General features: G+C 34.5%; 1 protein-coding gene across 1 annotated transcript in view; it reads left to right on the top strand.

The window, feature by feature from the left end:
- LOC137634335 (kinase D-interacting substrate of 220 kDa B-like) overlaps window positions 1-27,714 on the top strand; it is an 860,646-nt gene that overhangs the window by 203,933 nt on the left and 628,999 nt on the right. Inside the window, exon 2 of the mRNA XM_068366729.1 lies at window positions 9,665-9,708. The gene's annotated coding sequence lies outside the window, so the exon portion shown is untranslated. The remainder of the gene's footprint in view (window positions 1-9,664; window positions 9,709-27,714) is intronic.

A 27,714-nucleotide genomic window follows, 5' to 3' on the forward strand; every position in this document is an offset into this window, starting at 1 on the left:
TATTGGAATACTTATTGCTGTCCTAGTAGTCAGCGTTGGAACGTACTGGGTGTTATTATTATTATTATTATTATTATTATTATTATTATTATTATTATTGTTGTTGTTATTGTTATTGTTGTTATTGATATTGGTTATTGTTATTGTTGTTTATTGTTATTATTATTATTGTTATTATTATCTAAGCTACAACCTTAGTTGGAGAAGGAGGATGCTATAAGCTCCTGGACTACAACAGGGAAAATAGCCCATTAAAGAAAGAAAAAAAGGAAATGAATAAACTACAAGAAGTAATTAACAATTGAAATTAAATATTTTAAGAACAGTAACAATATTAAATAATTTTTTTATATACAAGCTATATAACCTTAAAAAAATCAAGTGGAAGAGAAATAAGAAAGAATAGCGTGACCGAGTGTACCTTCAAGCAAAAGAACTCTACCACAAGACAGTGGAAGGTAATGGTACAGAGGCTATGGAATTATCTAAGACTAGAGAACAAAGGTTTGATTTTGGAATGTTCTTCCCCTAGAAGAGCCAATTACCACATTTAAAAGAGTCTCTTCTACCCTTACCAAGAGGAAAGTAGCCACTCAGTGTTGTCAGGTGTATGACGACAGAGGAATATGTGGAAAGAATATGGCGGGACTATTCGGTGTATATGTAGGCAAAGGAAAAATGTACCGTAACCAGAGCGAAGGAGACAATGTAGTACTGTTTAGCCAGTCAAAGGACCCAATAACTGTCTAGCGGCAGTATCTCAACGGGTGGCTAAGTGAACACCAAATACGAGAGCATATATATTTTCAAAATGCATAGGCTTCTGTAGGATGCAAATTTACCTTTTCTTCTCTCTCTCCTCTCTCTCTCTCTCTCTCTCCTCTCTCTCTCTCTCTCTCTCTCTCTCTCTCTCTCTCTGTGATGGCCGTTATTGAGCTTGCTAAACTGGCATTGCGTAACTTCTCCACCCAGTCGATAATTGTGTTTCGTTGGTTATCGATAAAATGGCCACGCGCTTGTCTGATACCTTATCAAGAGAGAGACTCAGCCTGGAATCATATATTATTCCTTAGAAGAAACGTTTTTTTATTTTTCAATTGCTTTCCAACTGTTTTTCAATCATTGCCACCGCAACTTCTCTCAGACTACTGCATATATAGTATATGGAATACTGATCATATATTTATACGCTTATTTGTTCCATATTTATGGCAAAAACCAATGCCAATTGGAGGCAAGCTGTAAATTGCGGTACCTTAGAATATAAAAGACACTTTATTCCGCATTAAATCCATTATTTTCTCGTAATGAGAAAAAGAATGAGCGTTTTGATCACACGCAAGTGAGATGCTGTTGGATACTTGTTATTATTCCTCCAAGATTGGACACAAAGAAACCGTTACATAAGGATAATCATTGTTTTGGCTCTTCCTTCAACATGTAACACTGTAAAGGGAGCAAACGTTATTTTTCAGAATGCCAGGCAAATTACTAAAGAGAAAATACATTCATATAATAATTGTCGTACGTTAGGACATAAATTCCCTTCTGGAAAAGCTTCTTAAGTGTGAGTTTTAATTTTTTCTAAGTTCTGTGATAACTTTAGCCATAGCCTAACTAACCCATGGGGACAATGAATAACGTTCAAGCCAATACCAATATTATGAAGAGAAAATTAAAAAGTTTATGAAAGATAGGTGTTTATGAAACCACGAAGGTGAATTTGAATCACCCAGGTGGTTGCAAGAATATTAGTCCAACCAGTTGTCAAAAAACTATGGGTTCAACAATGCTAGAAATAACTGAGATGAATATGAAGAAATGAGAAATTGTGTAATGCTTGAATTTCAATGTTCCTCGTTTAGTTTACCCTGGAATCGTCAACACTAAAGCAATCTCGTTTTCTTTTTATATTTGAATGGTAACTATGTTACTTTTTTATAATATCGATGGGTTTGAATAGCTCTCACGATTATATAAATGTTGTTATTATTTTGTTTTTATGTTGACCAGGCTGACATGAGTCTTTTTATAGTTTATATATGACATACCTGTTTTTGACGTTGTTATAGTTTATATAGAACATATCTGTTTTGACGCTGTTACTGTTTTTAGAGTGATAGTATTGTTAATTTATTCTCATCTTTTATTTATTTCCTTTCCCTCACTGGGCTATTTTTCCCTGTTGGAGCCCTTGGGCTTATAGCATCTTGCTTTACCAACTAGGGTTTGTAGCTGGCTGGTAATAATAATTATAATTAATAATAATAATAATAATAATAATAATTAAGGACTAAAGAATTGCCCATGTTATAATTTTTGGTAGCGATTTCAAGTTTTTAATGTTATCTGACTACAATGCGAGATTTTTCTTTAAATTCGTTTTAATATAATCTATGTCATAGTAACTCATAAACAACCAGTTGTCATGTCATATAGATCAGGCGTCTCTTGGTTACGTTTGATATCCTAAGAGTAATTAGTCTTGGCAGTTAATAACAGGTTTTTGCTTCGCTCAACCTTTGTAACCGTGAACTATTCTCACCTGGGAAACTGAAATAGTTGCCTTAGTTTTTGTACCGTTTTCTCTGGTGTTTAGATTTTTTCCTTGATAAAATTTTTACTCAAAAGGAACTGTTCATATTTCAGTATCGTTAAAAGTGTAAAAACGTAATGCTTACAAAGTAAGGCTGTACTAATAATAAAAAAAACAATTGTTGTAATTCACCTGACGTTACTTGAATCAATATACCATAGAATGACATCCATCAAGCATTATACTTGTATATATTTGTTTGTTAATATATAATTATAACAATTCTAGATTGAATAGAAGTACATGGAAGCTCTCTCTCTCTCTCTCTCTCTCTCTCTCCCTCTCTCTCTCTCTCTCTCTCTCTCTCTCTCTCTGTGAAATTTATACTTGTACAGTATATATTCGTTTGTTAATCTATAATTATAACTATTCTAGAATGAATAGAAGTACATGGAAGCTCTCTCTCTCCTCTCTCCTCTCTCACTCTCTCTCTCTCTCTCTCTCTCTCTCTCTCTCTGTAAATTTTTACTTGTACAGTATATATTCGTTTTGTTAATCTATAATTATAACTATTCTAGAATGAATAGAAGTAACATGGAAGCTCTCTCTCTCTCTCTCACTCTCTCTCCTCCTCTCTCTCTCTCTCCTCTCTCTCTCTCTCTCTCTCTCTGTGGAAATTTATACTTGTGTATACTTGTTTGTTAATATGTAATTATAACTATTCTAGAATGTTAGAAGTACATGGAAGCTCTCTCTCTCTCTCTCTCTCTCTCTCTCTCTCTCTCTCTCCTCTCTCTCTCTCTCTCTCTATGGGAAATTTATACTTGTATATACTTGTTTGTTAATATATAATTATAACTATTCTAGAATGAATAGAAGTACATGGAAGCTCTCTCTCTCTCTCTCTCTCTCTCTCTCTCTCTCTCTCTCTCTCTCTTATGGGAAATTTATACTTGTATATACTTGTTTGTAAATATATAATTATAGCTATTCTAGAATGAATAGAAGTACATGGAAGCTCTCTCTCTCTCTCTCTCTCCTCTCTCTCTCTCTCTCTCTCTCTTCCTCTCTCTCTCTCTCTCTCTCTCTCTCTCTCTATGGGAAATTTATACTTGTATATACTTGTTTGTATATATATAATTATAACTATTCTAGAATGAATAGAAGTACATGGAAGCGCTCTCTCTCTCTCTCTCTCTCACTCTCTCTCTCTCTCTCTCTCACTCCTCTCCCTCCTCTCTCTCCTCTCTCTATGGGAAAATTTATACTTGTATATACTTGTTTGTTAATATATAATTATAACTATTCTAGAATGAATAGAAGTACATGGAAGCGCTCTCTCTCTCTCTCCTCTCTCTCTCTCTCTCTCTCTCCTCTCTCTCTCTCTCTCTCTCTCTCTCTCTCTCTCTCTGTGAAATTTATAGATTACCGTGAGTGCGTAACTGTTACTAATATTGCGAAAGCTTGCGCAACCTTCCCGTGATATCTGCAGAGGAAAATATTACGTTATCACGGTTAACCTTTATGTGGTGTTTACGAAGCCATAAAACAAAGGGTCGATTTTTTGCAGGTTTACCAAGCCATGCATTTTATGGATAATGTTTCTAATTATTGTTGTTGTTACCCTTGGATTTGTAGAACAGTAAATGGTTGGAACTGGATTTTTTTTTTCTCAAAACTGGATTTTTTTTTGTTCCTAAATCATTTTTTCTTATGGATTTTGTTTCTAATTGTTGTTGTTGTTGTTGTTGTTGTTGTTCTCTTTAGATTTGTATAAGAGCAAGTGGTTGGGGCTGGAATTTTTTTTTTATCGCTATATATTTATTTATTTTGCAATGATACCAAATCATTTGACGTCGCCTTATCTTCAGTGAGGCATGCTGCAACCAAGTGTAATTTAACACCCCATTAGCCATGCTATAAGAGATGAAAAACCTACAGAAGCCGATCTGCAGTTGTTATGATAGTGGGATATGGTGTTAACTGTGACACTGGTGTTTATGGAAAAGCTTCAGTAACTGTTCCACGAGCGCGTGTTTCTGTCATGATTTTCCGACCTAACTGAAGCAGGTGGCCAATATATTTTCCTATATTTCTTCAAAACTGGTCACTCGGGTCTTTACATATGACGTAAGAAACACTTATCTCGTTAAACGTCTCCTCTGTGAGAGTGGTAATCGTTAACGGTGCCAACGACATGATTCTGGGATGCCAAGTGAGGAGAACATTGTTTTGCCAATATTGTTTTCCTCAAAATAGTCTGCAGTTGATTGTAACCTCTCCCATCTTATGACCCCCCACCCCCACCCCAACAGAAGTCTTGGTGCATCAGTGAAGGATTTTGTGAGTAGCCTTGTAGGAACTGCTCGCTTGTAATTAGAATGAATTTTAGCTATTAATTATAGCTCCCTGGTTGCATAATTTACTTTTCGTTTGTAAGTTATATGCACTTTAATTCGCGTTTAAATCCATTTTATTAATTAATAATACTTTTAAAGTGTATTTTACTCATATGTACACCCAAAATTTTCATGTCAAATCTGAAATGAGGTCTATTCTGATTTCTGATAAGGAATAGATTACTTCCGCATTAGGTATTATCATACGGTAAAAAAAAAGGTAAAGAAAAGTTTTGCTTTTTCGCAAAACGTTTTCAAGTGAATTTGGAAGATAAGTTAGCATTGAAGACACTGCAAATTAAGAGGGAAGAAAATCGAGTGCTTATTTGGGGGTATTAGGGGATATGTGAACATTTATGAAATGAACGATCGAATGATAGATAATAATGATAATAATAAGCCATTATTGTTTATTATTTGTCATTATTATTATTATTTGTCATTATTATTATTATTACTATTATTATTATTATTATTATTATTATTATTATTATTATTATTATTAACTAAGGTACAACCCTAGTTGGAGTAAGTAAAGCAGAATGCTATAAGCCCCAGAGCTCCATCAAGGAAAAATAGCCCAATGAGGAAAGGAAGTAATGAAATGGATAAACTACAAGGGATGAAATGAACTATTGAAATTAAATATTTAAAGAACAAATACAACATTAAAATAGGTCTCTCATATATAAACTATAAAACTTAAAAAAAAACAAGAGGAAGAAAAATAAGATGAAATAGTGTGCCCAAGTGTACCCTCAAGCAAGAGACATACGGAAATAGACATTCTTATTAGTCTAGACTTGTATTGGACCTTGATCCCCCCTGTTGATGCTATTCAAATTGAAGGGTTTAATGGCCGCCTGCTCGTCCATTCAGGGATATTTTATTCGCTTGTAGTCTTATGAAATCACAATGACCAACGTAAGTCACTTATTTGTTTACCATGAATTAACCGAGGCGATTAGAAGTAACATATACGTGGCTCTGATCTTTTTATCTCTGCCAATTCGATTAGTTGTTTTTTTCTCTCTAAATTCAACAAATTATTCCTAGTGACCTTTACTTTGGACGTGTTATTTGCAACATTTCCCGTTAATGGATGTCAGTGTTACCTTAAACACTTAGACTTGTTGAAGAGCCACAAATAATCCTCGAAAATCGTCATATGAAATTTATATACGAATTTGCGTTATCACGGACGAAAAAGATATGACAAACAGCACAGATACAACGAAATTTTATGCCACTGGCTCATGATTGCAAGGAAATTTGACTTTGGTCACTGGAAAACCAAAATGCTGTTGTTCCAGCCCTATTTGTAGGTAGTAGGTTGGCCAGGGCACCAGCCACCCGTTGAGATACTACTGCTAGACAGTTATTGGATCCTTTGACTGGCCAAGCAGTACTACACTGGATCTCTCTCTCTCTCTCTCTCTCTCTCTCTCTCTCTCTGGTTATGACTCATTTTCCGTTGCCTACACATGCACCGAATAGTCTGGCCTATCCTTAATACATTCTCCCCTGCGTCATATACCTGACAACACTGAGATTACTAAACAATTCTTCTTCGCTCAACGGGTTACCTACTGCACTGTAATTGTTCAGTGACTACTTTCCTCTTGGTAAGGGTAGAAGAAACTCTTCAGCTATGGTAAGCCGCTCTTCCAGGAGAAGGACACTAAAAATCAAACCATTGTTCTCTAATCTTAGGTAGTGGCATATGCTCTGTACCATAGTCTTCCACTGCCTTGGGGTAAAGTTCTCTTGCTTGAGAGTACACTTGGGCACACTCTTCTATCTTATTTCTTTTCCTCCTGGTTTATTGAAGTTTTCATAGCTATATATGAAATATCTATTTTGGTGTTGTTACTGTTCTTGGAATGTTTTATTTTAATTGTTAGTTATTTCTCATGTAGTTTGTCTATTTCCTTATTTACTTTCCTCACTAGGCTATTTTTCCCCGTTTGAGCTTTGGGTTTATAGCATCTTGCTTTTCCAATTTGGGTTGTAGTTTAGCTTGCAATAATAATAATAATAATAATAATAATAATAATAATAATAATATTGCCATAGGGTCTATGGAAGTAATGCTCCTTATGGAATAGTTATACCCAAGGCCATGAGACCTCTTGCTGTCGTTCATATCCTTAGATATTTGCCAAAAACCTACAGCTATTGTTCTGCTTCTGACTTGTCAATAGAAAACTACCTATATAAACAAAGTCATTGTGAAACAAATATCTCTATATTCAGTCTCATCCTCAGGCTGCTAACACCATATAGACCGCTAATCCAAAACATGTTGAAAGGTGAATCAAGATAAACATAAAAACCATGAGAATGATGGGAGGCTTCTGTATATTAATGATGTGGACCGCTTTTTTGTTGTTTATCGATATTGATTTCATTATCCTAATACAACTTTTTATTGGCGTGTTTTCCAACGAATTATCAATTTTTATCAACTGGTGGAGGGTCCAGGATATACCTTGGCCCTGTTGTGTTTGATCCTACTGTTTTATTTTTTAATATTTTCATTATTGTTATAATAATCATAATAGTGTATTATTATTATTGTTATTAGTAACATTATTATTTTTGCCAAGGGCTTGATCTAAATCACACACTAATGAAATTATTATTATTATTATTATTATTATTATTATTATTATTATTATTATTAATCATTTTCTACTACGCCTATTGACGCAAAGGGCCTCGGTTAGATTTCGCCAGTCGTATCTATCTTGGGCTTTTAAATCAATACTTCTCTATTCATCATCTACTTCACACTCCATAGTCCTCAGCCATGTAGGCTTGGGTCTTCCAACTCTCTTAGTGCCTTGTGGAGCCCAGCTAAACATTTAGTGAAGAGCGAAGAGCATGGCCAAACCATCGCTATCTACTCCTCATCATGATCTCATCCACATATGGCACTCGAGTAATCTTTCTTATAGTTTCATTTCTAATCGTATCCTGCCATTTAACTCCCAATATCCCTCTGAGGGCTTTGTTCTCAAATCTACTAAATCTAATGGAGATTGTTTCATTGTCATATCATGGCTCATACCCATACAGTAACAACGATTTCACTAAACTTATATATAGTTTGATTTTTATATGTAACTTCAGGCGATTTGATTTCCAAATTTTACTTAACCTGTCCATTGTGTGATTTACTTTTTTCAATCTTTCACTAAACTCCAATTCTAAAGACTTTGTATTGGAAATCATAGTTCCTAAATACTTAATGACTCTACCTCATTAATCCTTTTTCCTTCCAATATTTCATCTTTCATTGCATACTTTTTTCTCATCATCTGTCTTTCTCTCATTATTATTATTATTATTATTATTATTATTATTATTATTATTATTATTATTATTATCATTATTATTATTATTATTATTATTATTATTATTATTATTATTATTATTGTGGTTAAATCTCTTGCCATATTGTCGCGAAGATTTTCCATTTTCAATTTGCCTATTGAATTATTTTAAAGTCAGATGACAACAAAATTATACAACTATATCATCCACAACTTATTTGCAAGTCTTGCAACACAATATTTTATATTTTTGTAGCAATTACTGGAGCAAATCTTATTTATTAATATAGTGGTTTTGCATTCAAAGAAATCATTCAGAATAAAATATGATACCAGTTATGTGGAGTGATTACAGTTTTGAATGGGCCATTTGTGAAAATTCCATATTGTTGTTAACACTGACTATCTCCTTTATTTTTAAAAGCATATTTTGAACGTGCTTCTGTCATAAGGTTTTTACGCTTATAACTGAATTTTTAAATTTCTTTGAATCCACACATAACTCGTAGGAAAGAATAAACAACTTTCGCTGTTACGCCTGGTGGTTTTACTAATTTTTAAGAATGTGAACGGGAAAGTGTGAGTTGATATCCTTAAGTTCATAATTATCCTTGAGGTTTATTATTTTTCTAGTTAAAGTGCCCTAGCCAAAAATGTGGAGAAATTTATAGTTTTTAACCTTTTCGAGAGGTAATCACTCGAATAGCCCGTTTAGTATTTTATTGCTTTATTATATTTCTTTATAATGGTATTTATTTTCTATTATTTTGTTGTTTGTTTTTTTCTGGAATAGTTTCTACCAAAATTTTATCTCTAGCGTGGTGTCCCCTATTACAAATGAAAGCACTTTCAGTATTGTTGTAATGCGACATACCCAAAGATTAAATTTACCTAAGTCTATCATGGTGTATCCATTTTCTCTATTTCGTGACCATGTGTTTTTGAAGAAAACGGTAATTTGTTAAAAGGGTGTCTTATTTATGTTTTGAAATAGCGCATAGTATGCAGTTGCCATTGGTACCATTAAAATTTTAAAGACCAACTTTTACAGTATGTTCCCTTTAAGAAATATAAAGTTTAGCGATTAGGGCAAATTAATTCAAGTTCTAAAAATAAAGAAAAAATAAAACTTACAGCTATCGTATTTGACTAATGAGTTTTGAGGTGTACAAAGTTACGATAAATAATTCTTTCCATGGTAGTACGTGGCTAATGTACCCTATATAGTATACTGTCCTTATATATTAAGTGTCTCTAGTCATAAATATACTATTTAGTAATGGAACTATAAAAGCCGAATCTCCAATTATTATTTCTGTATGGCATTTTTTAAGACACTTCAAAAGATATTGACATGTTGATATTGATATTTTTTCTTTAATTTTTTTCAGAAATAGAAGTTTAAGGGAGGCACTTCGATTCCTCTGTCCATCAGGTAAGCGGATTAATTAAGGGTTTGATTAACCAAGCACACTATTCTGTTCATTCTTTTCTTGAATGGAGAATATTGACAACATTGTTCCTCTACTGAGATTTGCATAACTTAATTTCTCTCTCGGTGCCAGAGGCCATTTTTTTTTTTTTAGAAGAAACGACGTTTTACAGTTCAGTATTCGTTTCTCAACATTTCAGGTGCTAACCAAAATATTCCTGTTATGGCCAATTCTTTGCTATTTTAAGACATTGTTTGATCTGTATGAGAGCCTTTTTTTAGGGTTGAAAATTGATAAAAACGCTGTTTCTGCTTTGGTTTGTAAATACATAAACGTATACATCGTTTATTAATCATGTATTTAAGAAAGTTTAAATTACATGGATTATTTGAAGATTTATCCTCACACTTTTCTCTTATTTATCATTTCTATTTTTATATACAGTATCTCTTGCATGATTTAATTCAGTAACCCTCTTACGTTTTCGAATTCTTATTTATCTTTTGCATGATTTTTGAGCTTTCCGTTTCTAATTCTATCGATCGATATTGCAGCCGATATTCGATACTAGTGACTTCACGACAGGTTGATTTCCACGGCGTAGTTTTTGAATTTTTAATGGAATGTTTGATGGTTCTTATTTCCTTTACCGTCGTAGTTTAGTATGAATTATTTACTGATCTTGAATGCAAGCTGTACATTAGAATTTACATCGTTTTTGTTAACATCTCTAATCATAAATTCAAGTCTGTGTTCGTTAGGAATTTTAAGATTCAACATGCTCTGCCTCTGCCAATTTTTATTCAATCAACTATTGTGTATATACCAGATAGTTTTTCGTAGGTATATATCCCTAGAGCCGCAAGATTACTCCTTGTATTCTTTATAAACACCCTTCAAGACCCATGTTTCTACAGAAATTAATCACGATTTTCGGACCCGACATGGCCCCTCAAATTTGGTAGGCCTACAGCAGTCCCACAGGTCTCTGGCTTCAGCAGTCGGAACTCGGACACGTGAAATATCGCCCTGCTAAAACAGCCCATTCAAGTTTCAACCACCATGCTGAATGGTGTGATTGATCCAGGACCAACTTAGATTGAACCCACTCATTGGGAATAAGGGTTGTTAGCCCGCTCGGCTCGTTCCCGGTGGTTTATACCAAGATGCAACGGACGAAGGAGCCCATTAGCCAGCGCAGTTGCAGGGCTCCCTATCTGACATCTTCACGAGGAAGGGCCCCACAATTAAAAGCTCTGTTCTCTAAAACTACAAAGGATAAGCCCCTCCCCGGGCTGGAAGAAATCCAAAGCACGCGAGTGGAGTTGGTGTCTGTGGCCCCATCCCCCACCTTAGCTAATGAATATTTAGGCAATTTTCTTTTATTTAAGTAGCCTAAATCAGTTTTATGTGTCTTTAAACCTTCGGGCATGCGTACGGAGGTTTTTTTTTTTTTTGGTCCACTGTGTTGTGTTCCTAAATAAAGGCCTCAGACATGTCCTTCCACTCCCGTCTATGTTTGATCTCGTTATGCCAGTTCACACCTGCAAACTTTAGTTCGTCAATCCATCGTTTTCTCTTCCTTCCCCTACTCCTTTTACAATCTCTAGGGATCCATTCTGTTATTCTTATTCTATATCTATTATCTGTCATTCTCATTATATGTCCTGCCCATGTTCGTTTCTTTTACTTTAGTTTGCTCTCGTATCCATGTTGCTCTTATCCTGTCTCTTTGTGTTATTCCCATCATTATTCTTTCCATAGCTCTTCGAGTTGTAACTAGTTTATGTTCTAAGGCTTTAGTAAGGCTTCAAGTATCTGATGCATAAGTTAAAACTGGTAGAACCATCTAATTAAATACTTTCCTTTATAGAGAAATTGTCATTTTACTTTTCATAATCTCATTTTGTTGACCAAATGCTCTCCATCTCATGCGTATCCTTCCTTTAATTTCGGTCTCGTGTCCTGGGGAAACAATTACTGTCTGTCCTAAGTACATATATTCATTAGCAATCTTTACTGTAGAGCTTCGTTCTATATTTCTGCTTTCTATATTCGAATCTTCTATCATCTTTTGTAATTCCTCCCATGATTCACTAAACACAACTAAGTCATCTGGAAATCTCAAGTTTTTAAGGTATTCCCCATTAATATTAATTCCTACATTTTTCCAATCTAAATTCTAAAAAACTTCTTCTTTGCCTGCCGTGAATAATTTAGGAGAGATTGGGTCTCCCTGTCTAACTCCTTTCTCAATGGGAATTTTCTCACAATCTGTATGTAGTTTTAGGATTGCTGTACTTACTGTATAGATACCTTCAAGTGTTCTAACATAGATTCATCCATTCCTTGTCTTTGAAGTGCTTCTATTACTGCTGAGGTTTTGACAGAAACAAAAACTTTCTCATAGTCCATGAATGCCATAATCTGTTGATTTTCCTATTAACTGGTTAATTTCATGGATATAGTCATGTGCTGAATACCCACTTCTAAAAGCCGGCCTACTTCCATTTCATCATGTAACTGGGAGTACCTATCTTGTATTGCTAAACTGAACTCATCATATTTTCCTCTTATTAAAGGAGTGTTTATTATTTCTTTAGATTAATTTTTCTCTTTCCTTGGATTTAAACAAATTTTGCTCCTCACAATTCTATGATCGCTCGACTTTTAACTTTTTTAACATTGTTACATCTTTTAACTAAATTAACATTTTGACTGAGAATAAAATCTATTTCATATAATATATGTATACATGAATATGTATTGAAGTTCGTATGTGTGCACAGACCTTGACCAACTTGATGTATTTTTGTTCAATATAAATTTATTTAATTTTTTCTCCTGAACTGAGTAACATGCATATGATCAATTTCTCAAGAAGCGACTCCATCATCAAGACATGCTCTATTTAGTCAATAGATCAATATTTTATGGGCTCTGTATAGTCACTGGGGACGAATGTCTTGTATATAGTATAGTTTTTATGACCGGTAATGTAGATGAGAGAAAAGAGAGAGTTTAGCTTCCTTTCATATCGCATCTTTGGTTGCAAGTTTTGTATTAAGAGTCGCTTCAAAAATGATTTCAAAGTATACAGAGAGAAAATATGAAGCAGTGGCAGTTATTTAATCTTCTCTAGATTCAAGAAAGTTGCTTTATAAGATACACTTTTATTGTTTATAGCGGTTTTTCTTGCTTTATATCCACGCAACTATATTTGCGGAGAATAATGTGAAGAAAACAAGATAAATGGCTTCTCATTTCATTCTTATACTAATCAAGAGACAGCTCGGAAAGTTGTAGGGCTTTAGATATGTCTCTTTCCAGTCTGAAGGCGAATCTAAGGGTCAATGCTTCCCACTTCGTTCAAAGGATGGAAATGTAAACTACGTAAATTTAACTAATGTTCATATTACTCTCTGAAGCTCGAAACTAAGATTGTTTTCATGATGAATTTATATTGCTTACCGGAACATCAGAATAGTTTGTCATTTGTATATTCAGTTTGAGAAAAATATTTTTGCAATGTACAGAGCCACTTCTATTCATAAAAAACATATCTTTTACAAAGATGATTTTTATTTAAAGGTCAACTAGAGGGTTCAGAAGGCACACACACATCTATACTGTATATATATATATATATATATATATATATATTTGCATATGTATGTATGTATATTGGTTCTACGAAATGGAAATCTTTTAATATGCATTTACCCACCAGTTAGGCAGAGATACCTTTCCAAAGTTGCCAATATTTTGTTCCTACTTCAAGGATGGTTTGAAACCTGAATTAAAAGTTATCTTTCTCTTCCACCTCATCGATTCCGCCTTACTTAAGTTGTGATGTACCATGAAAATGTGTAGTACACTTGGAAAATTAAAATGTGGCAATGACGCATTGAAGCTTCAAAGATAATATTTGTGATACACTGTCTCATACAAAGAAATGTTGATTGTCGTCATTGTGGGTCTTCTCCTTCTTGCTTGAACGGACTCCTTGTGTCAATGCTTCTCGAGTGGAATTGATGATGACATTTATGGTATGAGCTGTTCGATTCCATTGGCTAATTTAAGACGTGGCTCAAAGGTCACACTTATTTGCAATTGTGGTGATAGCACTTATTTTATTTAGTTAGCCATTTCTATGATAGTGTACGATGGAGTATTCTTCTTTTTCATCTGACTGAGATTTGTACAGATAGATTTTTAGTGGCTTATGTATAAACTTAATTATAAGGTAAGGAAAGAAAATGAGGCTATCTGTATCTAAATGAGTTTCCGGAGAGCTTTCTATGGTTCAGTTTTATATTAGTTGAATTTTCATTAAGGGTAAGTGCTATACCTTGAAATCTGTACTGTGGGCGTGAAAGAAACTGGAGTCGCAACGACAGTGGTCGAGGCCAAGTTACAAGTCGCATTTGAAGATTTAATGTACGTAATAACAGAAGTGATTATGCGCATAATGTCTGTCATGTCTGATGCTATTAAGCTTGGAGTAGGTCAGGCGTAGTTCATTTCTGTGTATTTAGGTGCCGGAGAGAATTATAATATAAATGCATGTGTTCCAGTTGTATATTCAGTTGACATTCTCTCTCTCTCTCTCTCTCTCTCTCTCTCTCTCTCTCCTAATAAAGTTCTGTCGACATCTTTCCTCCTTTCTTGCCTCCCCCCTCCCTCTTTTCTTACTCCCCCGCCATCGTCTCTCCGTCTCTCTCTCTCTCTCTCTCTCTCTCTCTCTCTCTCATTTAGTTTTTTTCCTTTTCAAAGGAGATGCTGTAATTAGCTTTTCCTTCCCTGTTATTGTGTGTGCGAAAGTGTTTCATGTTATTTTTTTCTGCATTCCCCTCTCATCAGACGTCCCCAAATATATTGTTCTTCAGAATTATAGAGTTTGTTATTAAAGATCACGTGCATGACGCGCATTTGCTTGATATCCACGCTATCTCTACTTTCCCCTTCTGCCGAGTCTTCTTCTAGTAGGGGGCTCTCCCCCCTTTCCTTTTCCTGCTCCTACTGTGGAAGGTCAAGGCCAACAAAAGCGTCTTTTGTTGTTTTTAAACTTTGTTTGTTTCTGTGTTTTATTTGTTTATGAGTTTTTCGTTTTATGTTTTCCACGTGCATTCCTCTTCATTGATCTTCTTGTATATTGAAAAATTAGCTTCAACTTTTATTCTTTCAAATTTTGGGATATTGGTGTTGAATATCGATGATTGATCCATGAGATAGATGAAATTCTCTCTCTCTCTCTCTCTCTCTCCTCTCTCTCTCTCTCTGTGTGACTGACCATGACTCCGTGATAGCAGGACATTAGTCTGCAATACACCAGTGTATTGTGAAAAAAAATCAATAGATCTTTGCATCGAATAAAATTCTGTCTTGCAGATGAATTATTTTCCCTCTCATCATGATGAAAGCGATAGTCAAATGTATATGTACTTCCTGCATATCTATACAGTAGAAGAGGCTCTTTAGCTATGGTAAGCAGCTCTTCTTGGAGGACACTCCAAAATCAAACCATTGTTCTCTAGTCTTGGGTAGTGCCATAGACTCTGTACCATGGTATTCTACTGTCTTGGGTTAGAGTTCTCTTGCTTGAGGGTACACTCGGGCACGCTGTTCTGTCTTGCTTCTTTTCTTCTTGTTTTGTTAAAGTTTTTATGGTTTATATATGAAATATTTATTCTAATGTTGTTACTGTTCTTAAAATATGTTATTCTAATTATTAATTACTTCTCTTATCTCCTTTCCTCACTGGGCTATTTTCCCTATTGGAGCCCCTGGGCTTCTAGCATCCCGCCTTTCCAACTAGGATTGTAGCTTAGCAAGTAATAATAATATTATTATTATTATTATTATTATTATTATTATTACTAGCCAAGCTGCAACCCTAGTAGGAAAAGCAAGATGCTATAAACCCAAGGGCTCCAACAGGGAAAAATAGCCCAGTGAGGAAAGGAAATAAGGTAATAAATAAATGATGAGAATAATATTGTTTCCTGATCTGTGGTTTCTATGCGTATTTTGATTTCGAAAATAGGAACAGTACGAGTTTCTAACACAAAATTCTTAGTTGAAATGGCTGATTGATAGCCTTTCATTCTATTTCGGTTGCAATTGGTTATTTTGTCTGGGGATGTTACGAGAATCTCGTGTATTGGATATTGACATTTATTAGGAAGTGGACGGCTACGGTATGAAATCTTGATAACTTAACCTTTCCAATGGAGGTATTCTAGTGTGCGTGTTTTTCTGTGCGCATATGACTATCTTGTCTTAGTTGTCGTTGCTACTTCGACTTATTTCCATATTTATATCTATCCCTCTGGAATATGACGTCTCTTTTTCACCTATTTTACTTCTTATCAGCGATTTATGAATAGTTTTCTCATTTGTAATACACATTGAAGCTCTCTCTCCTCTCTCTCTCTCTCTCTCTCTCTCTCTCTCTGTATATATATATATATATATATATACAGAGAGAGAGAGAGAGAGAGAGAGAGAGAGAGAGAGAGAGAGATTATTGCTCCGTAAATAAAAATGCCTTTCACTTGGTAACCTCGTAATTAGATCTTAAAGAGAGAAATATTGTACGGATGGTGCGAGTGCTAGATGGTAGCATCTTGGCCTTTGAGCTAACCAAGTGGTTACCGCTGGATTTTGTTGCTAAAAGATTGCTGACCATTATGGTAACTTGTTAATTGTGATTGTAACTGTCTGGTTTATATATATATATATATATATATATATATATAAATTTGTGCTCTGTAAAGTATATGTATACTGAAAAACTCTTTATAAGCTTGTTAAATTTAAAACAAAGGACAGTTCGTAAGCTTTGTTTTGTAGAGAGTATTTTTTTCAGTTTTTTTAATTTGTTTGTTGTAAAATTATATAATAGCTAATGAACTATGTTTTTATAGACTTTGTAAGCTTCCCTCTATTGACGATTAATGCCAGCCGATGAAATATATGAGTAAGTTTGGAACTTTTGGAAACAAATAACAATTTATGTACAACTAGTAACCTTAATGTTTTAAAAGAGAACAACTGGTGAACTTTATCAAGCTTGCTGGCTTTATAAAAGAAATGACAGGTGAATAACTTTTGTTGCCTTATTGACTCTGTAAGTAAATAGTAACTTAAAAACTTTGATAGTAAGCTTGTTACTTATGAAAGTAAATAAAAATAAATACACTTTGTTAGCTAGCCGTTTTTGAGGACAAATGCCAGTCAGTTAACATTTTTTCGTCAGCCTGACACTTTGAAAGTTGAGGAGTTGATTATTCTAATGGACTTCATTTTATAAACTTATTAATTGTAAAAGGAAATAGCAATTTATAAACTTTGTAAGCTTGTCACTTGCAAAAGTCAATTACGGATGCTAAAGTATAATAAAATTGCTGGTTTTTTAATCTACTTTCCCACCGTTGCCTGATTATTATTATTATTATTATTATTATTATTATTACTTGCTAAGCTACAACCCAAGTTGGAAAAGCAAGGTGCTATAAGCCTAGGGGCTCCAACAGGGAAAATAGCCCAGTGAGGAAAGGAAAAGATAAAATAATTTAAGAACAGTAACATTAAAATAAATATTTCCAATGTAAACTATGAAAACTGTAACAAAACAAGAGGAAGAGAAATAAGGTAGAATAGTGTGTCTGAGTGTACCCGATGGCATCAGGCATGGATTATAATTTGGCAGAGTGTTTTTACAATGGCAGATCCTTGAAGTCATTAACAACAGTTATTGACGGTGGGCTTAATCCTTGACTAAATAGTCCAACTGCAAGGCAGCAGTTTTCACAGTTTTTGGCAGTTAGTCAAGACTTTTTCTAAAAAATTAAAACTGCAAGGCAGCAGCTGTCCTTTTACTCGCTTTCTATGACACGTTGACGTACGGTGGTAGTATTCTTACACCCCTACCACAATGCAAAGTACCCCTACCAAAGGGCTTTTTAAAACTAATGACTAACTACAAAGAATTTACCCTTTTTTCAACTTTGTAACCAGCCTTGTAGATGAAATCGTAATACGTAAGGAAGGTAATGGTAGTCAACAAATAGAATTATACGACCAGGATGAATGGAGAGGCTGTGATTTACATGTTAGCGAAGGGAAAATGATATTTAAAGGGGAAGCTCTTGATATAAAATATTGGATGTTAGGTGCTGTTGCTATAGCAACGTTGAGAAGGTTTTTTTGGAGTCGAGATTTTTTTTTTCATGCAGTAACATCTAGCGGACTCTTTAATAAGTAGGAATACATTTCTTTTATGGAAAACATTCATTTATCACACAAAGTTGCTTCAATATAGAATTTGTGACCGCAATTTTATCATCAGCGTTAGTCACGCCTGTGCGCATCAACTTGCTAAATAGACTTGAATTTGGGAACGCCTAGAAAAGAGTAGTTTTATTTGTAGTCTTTAAAGTACTGTGACTGAACACAAACGTAAAGTATTACTCTATGTGTATGTTTGTGTACGTCAGAAGGCAACTTTAAATAACACTTTACCTCTGCTGAGGATTGGAGTCTTGAGGGATTCTATCACAGCTCAAGATTATTAAAGGTCAAAAGCGATTATACATGCATTATAGAAGGAGCACATAAACGTCACAAAGTTTGCTCATAACTCATTTCTTATGTTGGTCATCTATGTATTGGAGTGCTTCCTCATGTTATTGTTATTACAGTTTCTCTTCCTCGGCTTAACTTTTTCTTCCATCTCTCAAATTGCAACCCATGACCTTGTTTTTCCTTCTTATAGCTTCCTAATAGTCCATTTTGGTTTGTTGTAGCTGGGAATCTTGTTTGTTTGATTCTCTCGCTTGTTATTTTTTCCCCCGGTTTTCCTTTAATATGTCCACCACAGAGTTCATTTCCTTCTCATGCCCGTGTCACCATGGAAACATCCCTGAACCTAGGAAGCTAGTAGTGCCTAAGCCGTTTCCAAACGTATCACTGTTGCCACCAAACCAGTGAAGAGCACTTCAAATTACCTTTAACGAAGAGGTTTCCATTTGATGGATCGTTCGGGATACTAGAAATGGGATGGGTCTCCTCAAACGCATAGGTCATACCAGGGCGCTTTATTGCGTCAGCAGAGAGACAGACGAGCTACTAAAAGGCGCTGCAACTACAGGTGTCATGCTTGACCTGCGTGAGGGGATTGAGAGACGGTGTGGGAGAGAGAGAGAGTGGGAGACCAAGCTGTAGGTGAGGGGGAAGAGGTGGCGAGGGGAGCGGAATTGGAAGGGGGTTAATAACGAGAGGTTAGAAGAGAGGGGAGTAGTGACTGGGAGAGGGGAGGAACACGGACAGTTCGCTTCAGTGACTCGAGTTATATTTCTAGGTGGGAAGAGAAACAGTTCGATACAAACCGAAGGTTGCTGCGGTATACAAAAGAGGGTCACCTCCTGCCCAATGGGATTTCGTGCGTGGCGGGGGTTTCACAACAGTTGTTGTGGTGGTATTTTTGGCTGTAATTAATGTATAGAAGTGTCCTGTGTGTCAATGGCATTCATAGAGCCATTGATCAGTGGCCGTGGGCTTTTTTTAGATTAGCTTCCATAATATGACGTCTGATATGAAAGTTTTAGAAGCTTCAATAGAAAGAACGCTTCATTGTGATAATGAAAGCTATCTTGATTTTTTGCTGTTTTATATCTGAAATCAGATTCATTGTGTGAAAATAATAGTGTGTCATCATACGGAAGATTTCTACACAAGTTTTCTGTGATTTGTCTCAAAGAAATCAAAAGTTGGTAAGCTAATATGGTTCGTCGAGCAATGGTTATTGTGTATGAACTGGAAATAAATATTTTTGGAAAGAAATGAGTTTGACTTGATATAAAAAACGAGAATTAAATTATATTAGTGGTATTGAGTTAATGGCAATTGATATATCAATACATCGAAGGTGGTGATGAATTGTGCTGAATAAGGTAAAAGCAAAATAACAAAATTTTATAGTGAATTAATGTGCGTTATGCTCGTTGTCCTATTTGAAAAAATAAACACAACATGCAAATCTCCCGAAATATGATATTAGAAACGACATCAATCATGTTTTATGGAAGAAATTTTTTGTTTTTTTTATATGAAGATCATTATCTCTTGAATCCAAGTGTTAAATATTAAGAATTATTGATATAGAAAGTCGTAGGGGTATTATATGTTTATTACTATGTAATGCAGATTAGAATTAAGGCTCCAATCGCAAAACAGATATACAGTATTGCCGAAAAATTAACCTAAATTTTCAACTATCGAAAGATGCCTACCACTGATATCAGAACACCTGTTTCTATTGCCATATCTTGTACAGGTAAAAGTGCCCTAAATGAAAAATTATTTATTAAACTGTAAAAGTAACCGGATGTGTTTTACTTTTCTATAGAGGGAATCATGTGGTTACGTTGTCTAGAAAAATTTATTGTTATTGTGAAAAATCACTGATTCTGATGATGGAAATTTTTGTATCACGGCAAGTGGCAACAGCATTTTACATTCCTTGAAAACAATAATTGATAGTATGGATACCCTGAAATGAAAAGTATCCATTCTTGAAAATGATAATTTAAACAATAATTGATAATATGGATACCCTGAAAATAAACTATCCATTCTTGAAAATGATAATTTTAATAATAATTGATAGTATGGATACCCTGAAAAAAAAAAAACATCCATTCTTGAAAATAATATTTATTGTATGGATACCCTAAAAAACTATACATTCTTGAAAACAATCATTTTTAGTATGGATACCTGAAAAAGTACCCATTCTTGGAAACAATAATTTATGATATGGATACCCCGAAATGAAAACTATCCCTTCTTGAAAATAATAATTTATTGCATGGATACCCTGAAAAAAAACTATCCATAGTTAAATCTTTATTGATGTTTCCCCTTTGTGAGACAGTTAAATCTTTATTATTACGCTTATCATTCATATTGATATAATTATCTCAATATGTTTTACCCTTTAAATGCTTTTGACGATGCAGACTGTAAATTGGCAACTTTAGGAGGGGAATAATCACACCCACTGTCTAGCCACAGTGCCTTTTTTTTTTTTTTTTTTTTTTTGTAATGGACTCAAATCTCACTACAGTATTTCTTATCTTAGACTGACCCAATTTCAGAGTAACTGATAATACTATCTGTTTTATTCCTGAAATCAAATGTGTTGTCTCTTCGTGAGGATATCGCCTGACATTTTGCCTTTTATATGTGTGTATGTATGTATTTGTGTTTTATTTAGAGAGAGAGAGAGAGAGAGAGAGAGAGAGAGAGAGAGAGAGAGAATTTACGGAACTTGATGACGAGCATAAACTCTCATGATTATTTTGAATGAATACATTGTTTAATATTCATTGTAATTCTAAAAACCCCATTTTACTTGATTAGGCAATTAAGAAATAGGACATCTAGATTGAGATCTGAAGGATAACAATTTTTTTTTTATATAATTTACATACTGAGGTGATAAAGTTGACCTAAAACAATTCCTACCTCCCCATGAGGACGGACACTTCGTGATTAGAAGCAGGTTAGATTAAAGAGGTACAGAAAGGCTAGATGATTCAATAATGTTGAAGCGAGCTGTATGCAAGACTATCAAACTGTTACTAGCCCCTAGGTAATATGAGCCTTGTATTTAGGTACAATTTGGAAAATATTTGCCCATTTTACTGGGGTTTCTTTATAGTTTTCAATATTGGTTCGTCAGTTCCTCTTGGTCCTTAATGTTGTCATGGCCTGACATAACGTTTTATGTTTACTTTTTTTGTGCCTAATCATGGACAGTAAGGGTCCGGATTTGTCAATCCCGCCGGCCTCCGTCGTGAAAGAAAAGTGTACGTGAATAGAAGAGAACCGTGCAAAAGCCACTGGATACGTTCCGTCGATAAGTGCACGAAGTTACAGTCTCTGGTTGGAACTGGTTTTCTCTGCGATGGAAAGGTCGGTTAATGTCATAGAAAGCAGTTTCGTGAGCTAGCAACGGATCGCCCCGATTCACATAACTTTGGGTGACGTCACGTGGGATGATTATAGCATTCATCATTATTTCGACTTCTTGACTCGTCCTTTTCTTTGTTTTGGTTTATCTTCTTTGCGTTTCCTTTCTTGAGACGCCAGGTGTAGCCCAGTCCGATTACGGATACCTCTTGATGTATTTGTGTTCCAATTGAATCGGTGTAACTCGCCCTTCTCCCTCTTATCATCGATCGCCCTGGTCTTTGTCGTATCGTTTAGGTACGAGAAGGTCTAAATCTCTCTCTCTCTCTCTCTCTCTCTCTCTCTCTCTCTCACTTATGATTCATTACCTTTAATTCCCATATCACCTTATCCATTTCGTGTTTGGATTCATCTTTCTTAAACAATCCACTGTATAAACACTCACAGACATATATGTGTGTGTGTATATATATATATATATATATATGTATGTGTATATATATAAATGTATGTATTTATGTATATATATATGTATATATATATTTATGTGTGTATATATATATATATATATATACTGTATATATATACAGCAACAACAAATGTAACTGTTTCTAGTTCATTGTAGGTATATCAATTCAAGTCTGGGGGTTGGCCCGTTTCTATCACCACGCTGGCCACTTCGTCTGATCGCTCACGCCAAACTAATCTATTATGGATGGCACTGGCTAGTATAGCTTGCCTTATCCTGGCGATACGTAAACCCTTTCGCCATGTTAATGTAAACCCTTTCGCCATGTTAATGTATCCCCAATGAGAAAGGGATGTTTATTTGTATAATTTTATTTATAATGCTGTAATTCCCCACATTAACGATATTTCTAATAGTTAAAGGCATTATTTTGATAGTTTTTTTCTTTTTTTATTCTCCTTCAACTTTAAACTTCATTGGCTTCGAGAATTTATTGCACGAAGAACTATGGATTTATTGAGTAGAGTCCAAGGATTACAATGATTCCTTTATACCCATCAGCCTTATTCAATAAACAACTTGATGATGCGTGTAGAATATCAAGAGACATGGTACTTCAGTCACGATACTTTGAACAATTGTTCAGCAAACTTGATTGATTGATTGTCCGTGGCACCTGGGCGTTAAATAGCTCTGCTAAATGTTTACTGGTATTTTAATATCTGTGATTTTGGTGGTATATGATGCAGGTGAGAGAGAGAGAGAGAGAGAGAGAGAGAGAGAGAGAGAGAGAGAGAGAGAGAGAGAGAGAGTCTGTAAAATATTTTCTGGTGTTTTAATATCTGGGATTTTTGTGTTATATGAGAGAGAGAGAGAGAGAGAGAGAGAGAGAGAGAGAGAGAGAGAGAGAGAGAGAGAATAATTCCAAACAGTTTGAAATTCTTATTGGGCCCAAGATATTTAACATGACAATTTTCGAAAGTTAGCTCAATTTGGTAAAAGAAAATATGATGGAAGAAGTTAAAGATATATTAATTGATTGGCATTTCTTTTGGCAATGCAACATGGGATCAATAGATGCTAGAAAGAGACGTGTGAAGATATCTGCTTCTTAATGAATTAAGGTGGCCTGCTTCCCTTCATTAAGAGAAAAAAATATTGAGTCACGTTATTCTTAGTCGAAGTTGTCTATAAAGAATATAGATGTAAAATGTACTTTAGTCACTATATTTTCTCTTTCTGCTTGATATTTGATGAACTATTTCATAAAAGGTTTTTTACCTGATCAGACTAGTGCAGTCTTTTTAAGTATTTGTGATAAAAAAGTTCGCTATTTTCCTGAACATAAAATGTTCCAAAATTCAGATTTCTTACAAAGTTTTCCTGTACTTGTTTTTTTTTTTATTTTAACTAATTCTAGTGCAGGATAAATTTAAAGATATTAATATTTGAAAATTTCTTTGTTCTGCCAAGTCTGAAGAATTTATCAAACAAATATCGCGAGTTTCGTTCATTTGTGCGAGTTCTGGGTCAAAGGTAAAATAAACCATGAATTATAGATGTGCTATCAATATTCGTCCGCGGAAAAGTTCATGCGTCATGCTCCCTATATATTTTTTTTTATCACATACGAAAATCCTGAAGTCATGTCACCTCACAGTTGCTTTATTTGTTTAGCGTTATTAATATACTGGGATCTTCACTGAGTCTTATCGATTAAAGCAGTCTCCTTGTTGACAAGTAGTCTTGTATACTTAATTGTATTGGTTCATGTCGGTGACTCTATGTTCAGCTACTTCAGGAGAAATGTAATGGGGAGTGAAGCATCAAAATTTCATCTAGTAGATACAATAGTATATCTCTTTAAATACATTTTAAAAGGCCAGACTTTATTACAATTGCTATGAGTATATATCTCTAGACACGTCTTCAACGCCAACGTATATTACAGTGACAGTTATTATCTTGCTCTAGAGATTTTTCCATAGCCAAGTAAATCTGCAATTACATACGACGTGTGAAGAAGGCTTTAAAATTTTTAAAAGGAAAAACTTTTGTTTATTTTTCTCTGTTTAAAATGGGGTTAATGTTATCGGAAGAGAAAAGTTCGAATTGGAATAAGAGATTCTATTTACTTTTGGGAGAAAATTATCTGTATTTCCATCATCATTTACAATTTTATGTTGGGCTTTCTTCTCACGAGGTCAAACGTGAAATGAGTTCTATTCTATTTTTATGCCTTGAGCATTATGTGGTTAGAATATTATCTGATATAGGTCATCACATATCACCCGTTCCATGATTTTCTGGACCATCTTACTTGACCTGGTTTTACTACATCACACTCTTTGGCTTTTCTGATGTAATGCTCCCAATCTCATCACAGGCTCTAGCCACCATTATTTGGGATCTCAGATAATTTTCCAGCCGACCGAAACAACATCTAGCATCTTTAATTTGAAATAGGGTTTTACCATGTTCATAACAAGAATCTAGTCTATCTCTAGTTACACATCTTCAGTATCTTCATTCTCTTTGTCAAAGTCTATGGTTTTGTTGCCCTGTGATTGTAAGAGTCTTTTCCGTCAAAATTAGTCATTTTGAATCCGGACAGTTTTTATTTCTTTCTTAATCTCTTGTTTGCGGAAGAGGAAAATGTTTGAGAAACCCTGTTGTTATAAACCCATTAGATTTTATGTATAATTGCCATCAAGGTTTGGTTTACTTTTAGTAAAGCTATTTCACAAACACTAAATGTTTATTTATATGGTCCAGTTAATCCAATTTTGTTTCATTCCATATCTTTCCCACAAAAGCGCGGAGAATATTCAGCCTCGAAGATTAAAAATGACATCAAAGTGCAGCCCATCCCGGTGGAAAATTTAGAAATTGAATTTTCTGCATATAAAGGAGGGAACCCAGCGTATTAACTCATGAAAGTTATCCAATATTAGTAGCGACTTTTTTATTTTATGGGAGTGTTTTTAACAAGTATGACGTAATGAAAATTCATACAGGGGTAATGAAGCCTTAACATGAAATTATGAGTCTCTCTCTCTCTCTCTCTCTCTCTCTCTCTCTCTCTCTCTCTCTCTCTCTCATATCAAAGGACACAGGTGCCATTCAGCATTGTATGTCTTATGGCTTATTTTAAGTTAGGGATTAATGTACTTGGAAACGAAGTTTCAAAATTCACTAGTTTTTTTTAACATATAACCTTAATAAGTTCTGATAAATTGAATTAAAGGAGACACAGTAGTGAGAATTGTCTTTGAATTTCTCAAACTGAGTTCGTTATCTGTGATGTGGATATGTAGAAATGCCCCAACCACATAGTCTTATAGATAAGAATGTTCTTCATTCCGCAGTTAGAACAGGGCTAGAATACTTTTCAGAAAATTTACCTATCATATGCCGTTCAATAACAACCATGTTCATAGATAGATAGATAGATGAATAGATAAGTGTTTATTTGTTTATATCATTTTCATACACAACCATCAGATTTTGTTATAAAAGATTATACAGTCACATTTTAATACCGGTTCCCTGCATTAGTTTCCCCTGTAAGCAACTCTTTCTACCTTTTCTCAATATTTAGAATGGCCATCCTTAAGTATTACATATACTTTACCCAAACTGATTTGACTAAATGCCTCCTGATTTACATATCCGACTTGGAGGTATTTCACAGCTTGGGTAAAACTTTCAATCCAGCTTTCATGTCTAATTATTGTTTACGCCTTGCATAAAAATTCTAACATACTCAGTTGTGAAGTAGCCCCCCCCCCTTAAAAAAAATAATAATAATATTAATAATAATTATGGACGTAAATTCGTAATGATTTTAACAGGGGCTACGTCAGTACTCAAAGTCCTCCTCATTGGTCAACAAACTTGATAGGCGTATTCATTCTCATGTGTTAAAATACCGAAAGATATTTTGACAGTTCAATGGTGATTGTATACGTTCATTTCTGTGGAAACAGCAGGCTTATTTTCGTAAGTAACACATCAGATTTGACGTGGAAAAGCTATACTCGGATAAGAGCGGTTTTTAATGAGTCTATGCTTCAACATAAATGGTAGGCTACCCTTAGTCCTGCACTCTTTGGTTTAGACTTGACAGTCCCTCAATTGCATAAAGCAGATGGCTCTGTCACTCACTGTCAAGAGTAAAAGGCAATCCCTTTAGCTGATGTGTTTGACAGTAAGCACAGTAATGAGAAACTTGATCTTCCCTATTCCTGTTTCCTAAAGCTAATCTGCCGAATCTAGCTTTTCGGTACCGTAAAATTAAAACTTTTACTGGACCTTGATGTTTATGGAGTAGCAGAATAAAATAGCATTTTTATTTATATATATATTTATTTATTTATTTTGTTATAAAGACAGCGAATTTCTTAGCTCCTAAGTTGTTTGTTATTTTTCTCAAGTGAGCAAGAAGTTTCCTTTTGCACTAATGGGAGAATCATTGCTACTGCTCCAATAGGTTGCTTTAGCCCGATGATTACCACTCTTATTTCCATAATTCCCCCATTCTCTAAGGATTTTGAACGTCATGTTCGAAATGGGCTTCTGTTGAATAGGTTGACATGTCTCGTTTCATTGTAACTGATATATAATTGATCTATTTTAACGTTGTTACTGATCTTCAGAAATTTTATATAGTTTTTATTATGTTTGACATATAGTTTATTCATCATTTCTCTATATCCTTTCCTCACTGGGGGGCTGCTTTCCATATTTGAGCCATTGTGCGTGCAGCATCCTGCTTTTAAAATTGGCTAATAATAATAATATACTTTTCTGAGGCGAAGCCTAATCAACATTCACTCTTATATGTGTTTCTTGTTGGTTTTTTAGTATAGACTTCCTATTAAAATACGATATTGTTGATTGTCTGCTGGAGTCCAGTAATAATATTTTGGTGTTGCTTTATGATCGTTTGTTAACAATTATAATAGAAAGATGTGGCGCCTTTTTTGGCTTCCTATTTGTGTGTGTGTGTGTTTATATATATATATATATATATATATATATATATATATATATATATATATATATATATACATATATATATATATATATATATATATATATATATATATATATATATATCATCAGTCGTTACCAGTCCACTGCAGAACAAAGCCTCAGACATGCCCTTCCACTTGCGTCTGTTTATGGTCTTTCTATACCAGTCTATTATTATTATTATTATTATTATTACTAGCCAGTCCACGCCCTCAATCTTTATTAGTTCGTCAATCCATCGTCTTCTCTTCCTTCCCCTGCTTCTTTTACAATCTCAAGGGACCCATTCTGTTATTCTTAATGTTCATCTATTGTCTGTCATTCTCATATGGCCTGCCCATATCCATTTCTTTTTCTTACAAGTTATTAGAATATCCACAACTTTAGTTTGCTCTCGTATCCATATTACTCATTTTCTGTCCCTTAGTGTTAATCCTATTATTATTCTTTCCATAGCTCTTTGAATTGTATTTAGCTTATGTTCTAAGGGCTGCAGTAAGGCTCCAAGTTTCTGAGGCATAAG

The sequence above is a fragment of the Palaemon carinicauda genome, chromosome 44 (genome assembly GCF_036898095.1).
Source record: "Palaemon carinicauda isolate YSFRI2023 chromosome 44, ASM3689809v2, whole genome shotgun sequence".
Classification (NCBI taxonomy): domain Eukaryota; kingdom Metazoa; phylum Arthropoda; class Malacostraca; order Decapoda; family Palaemonidae; genus Palaemon; species Palaemon carinicauda.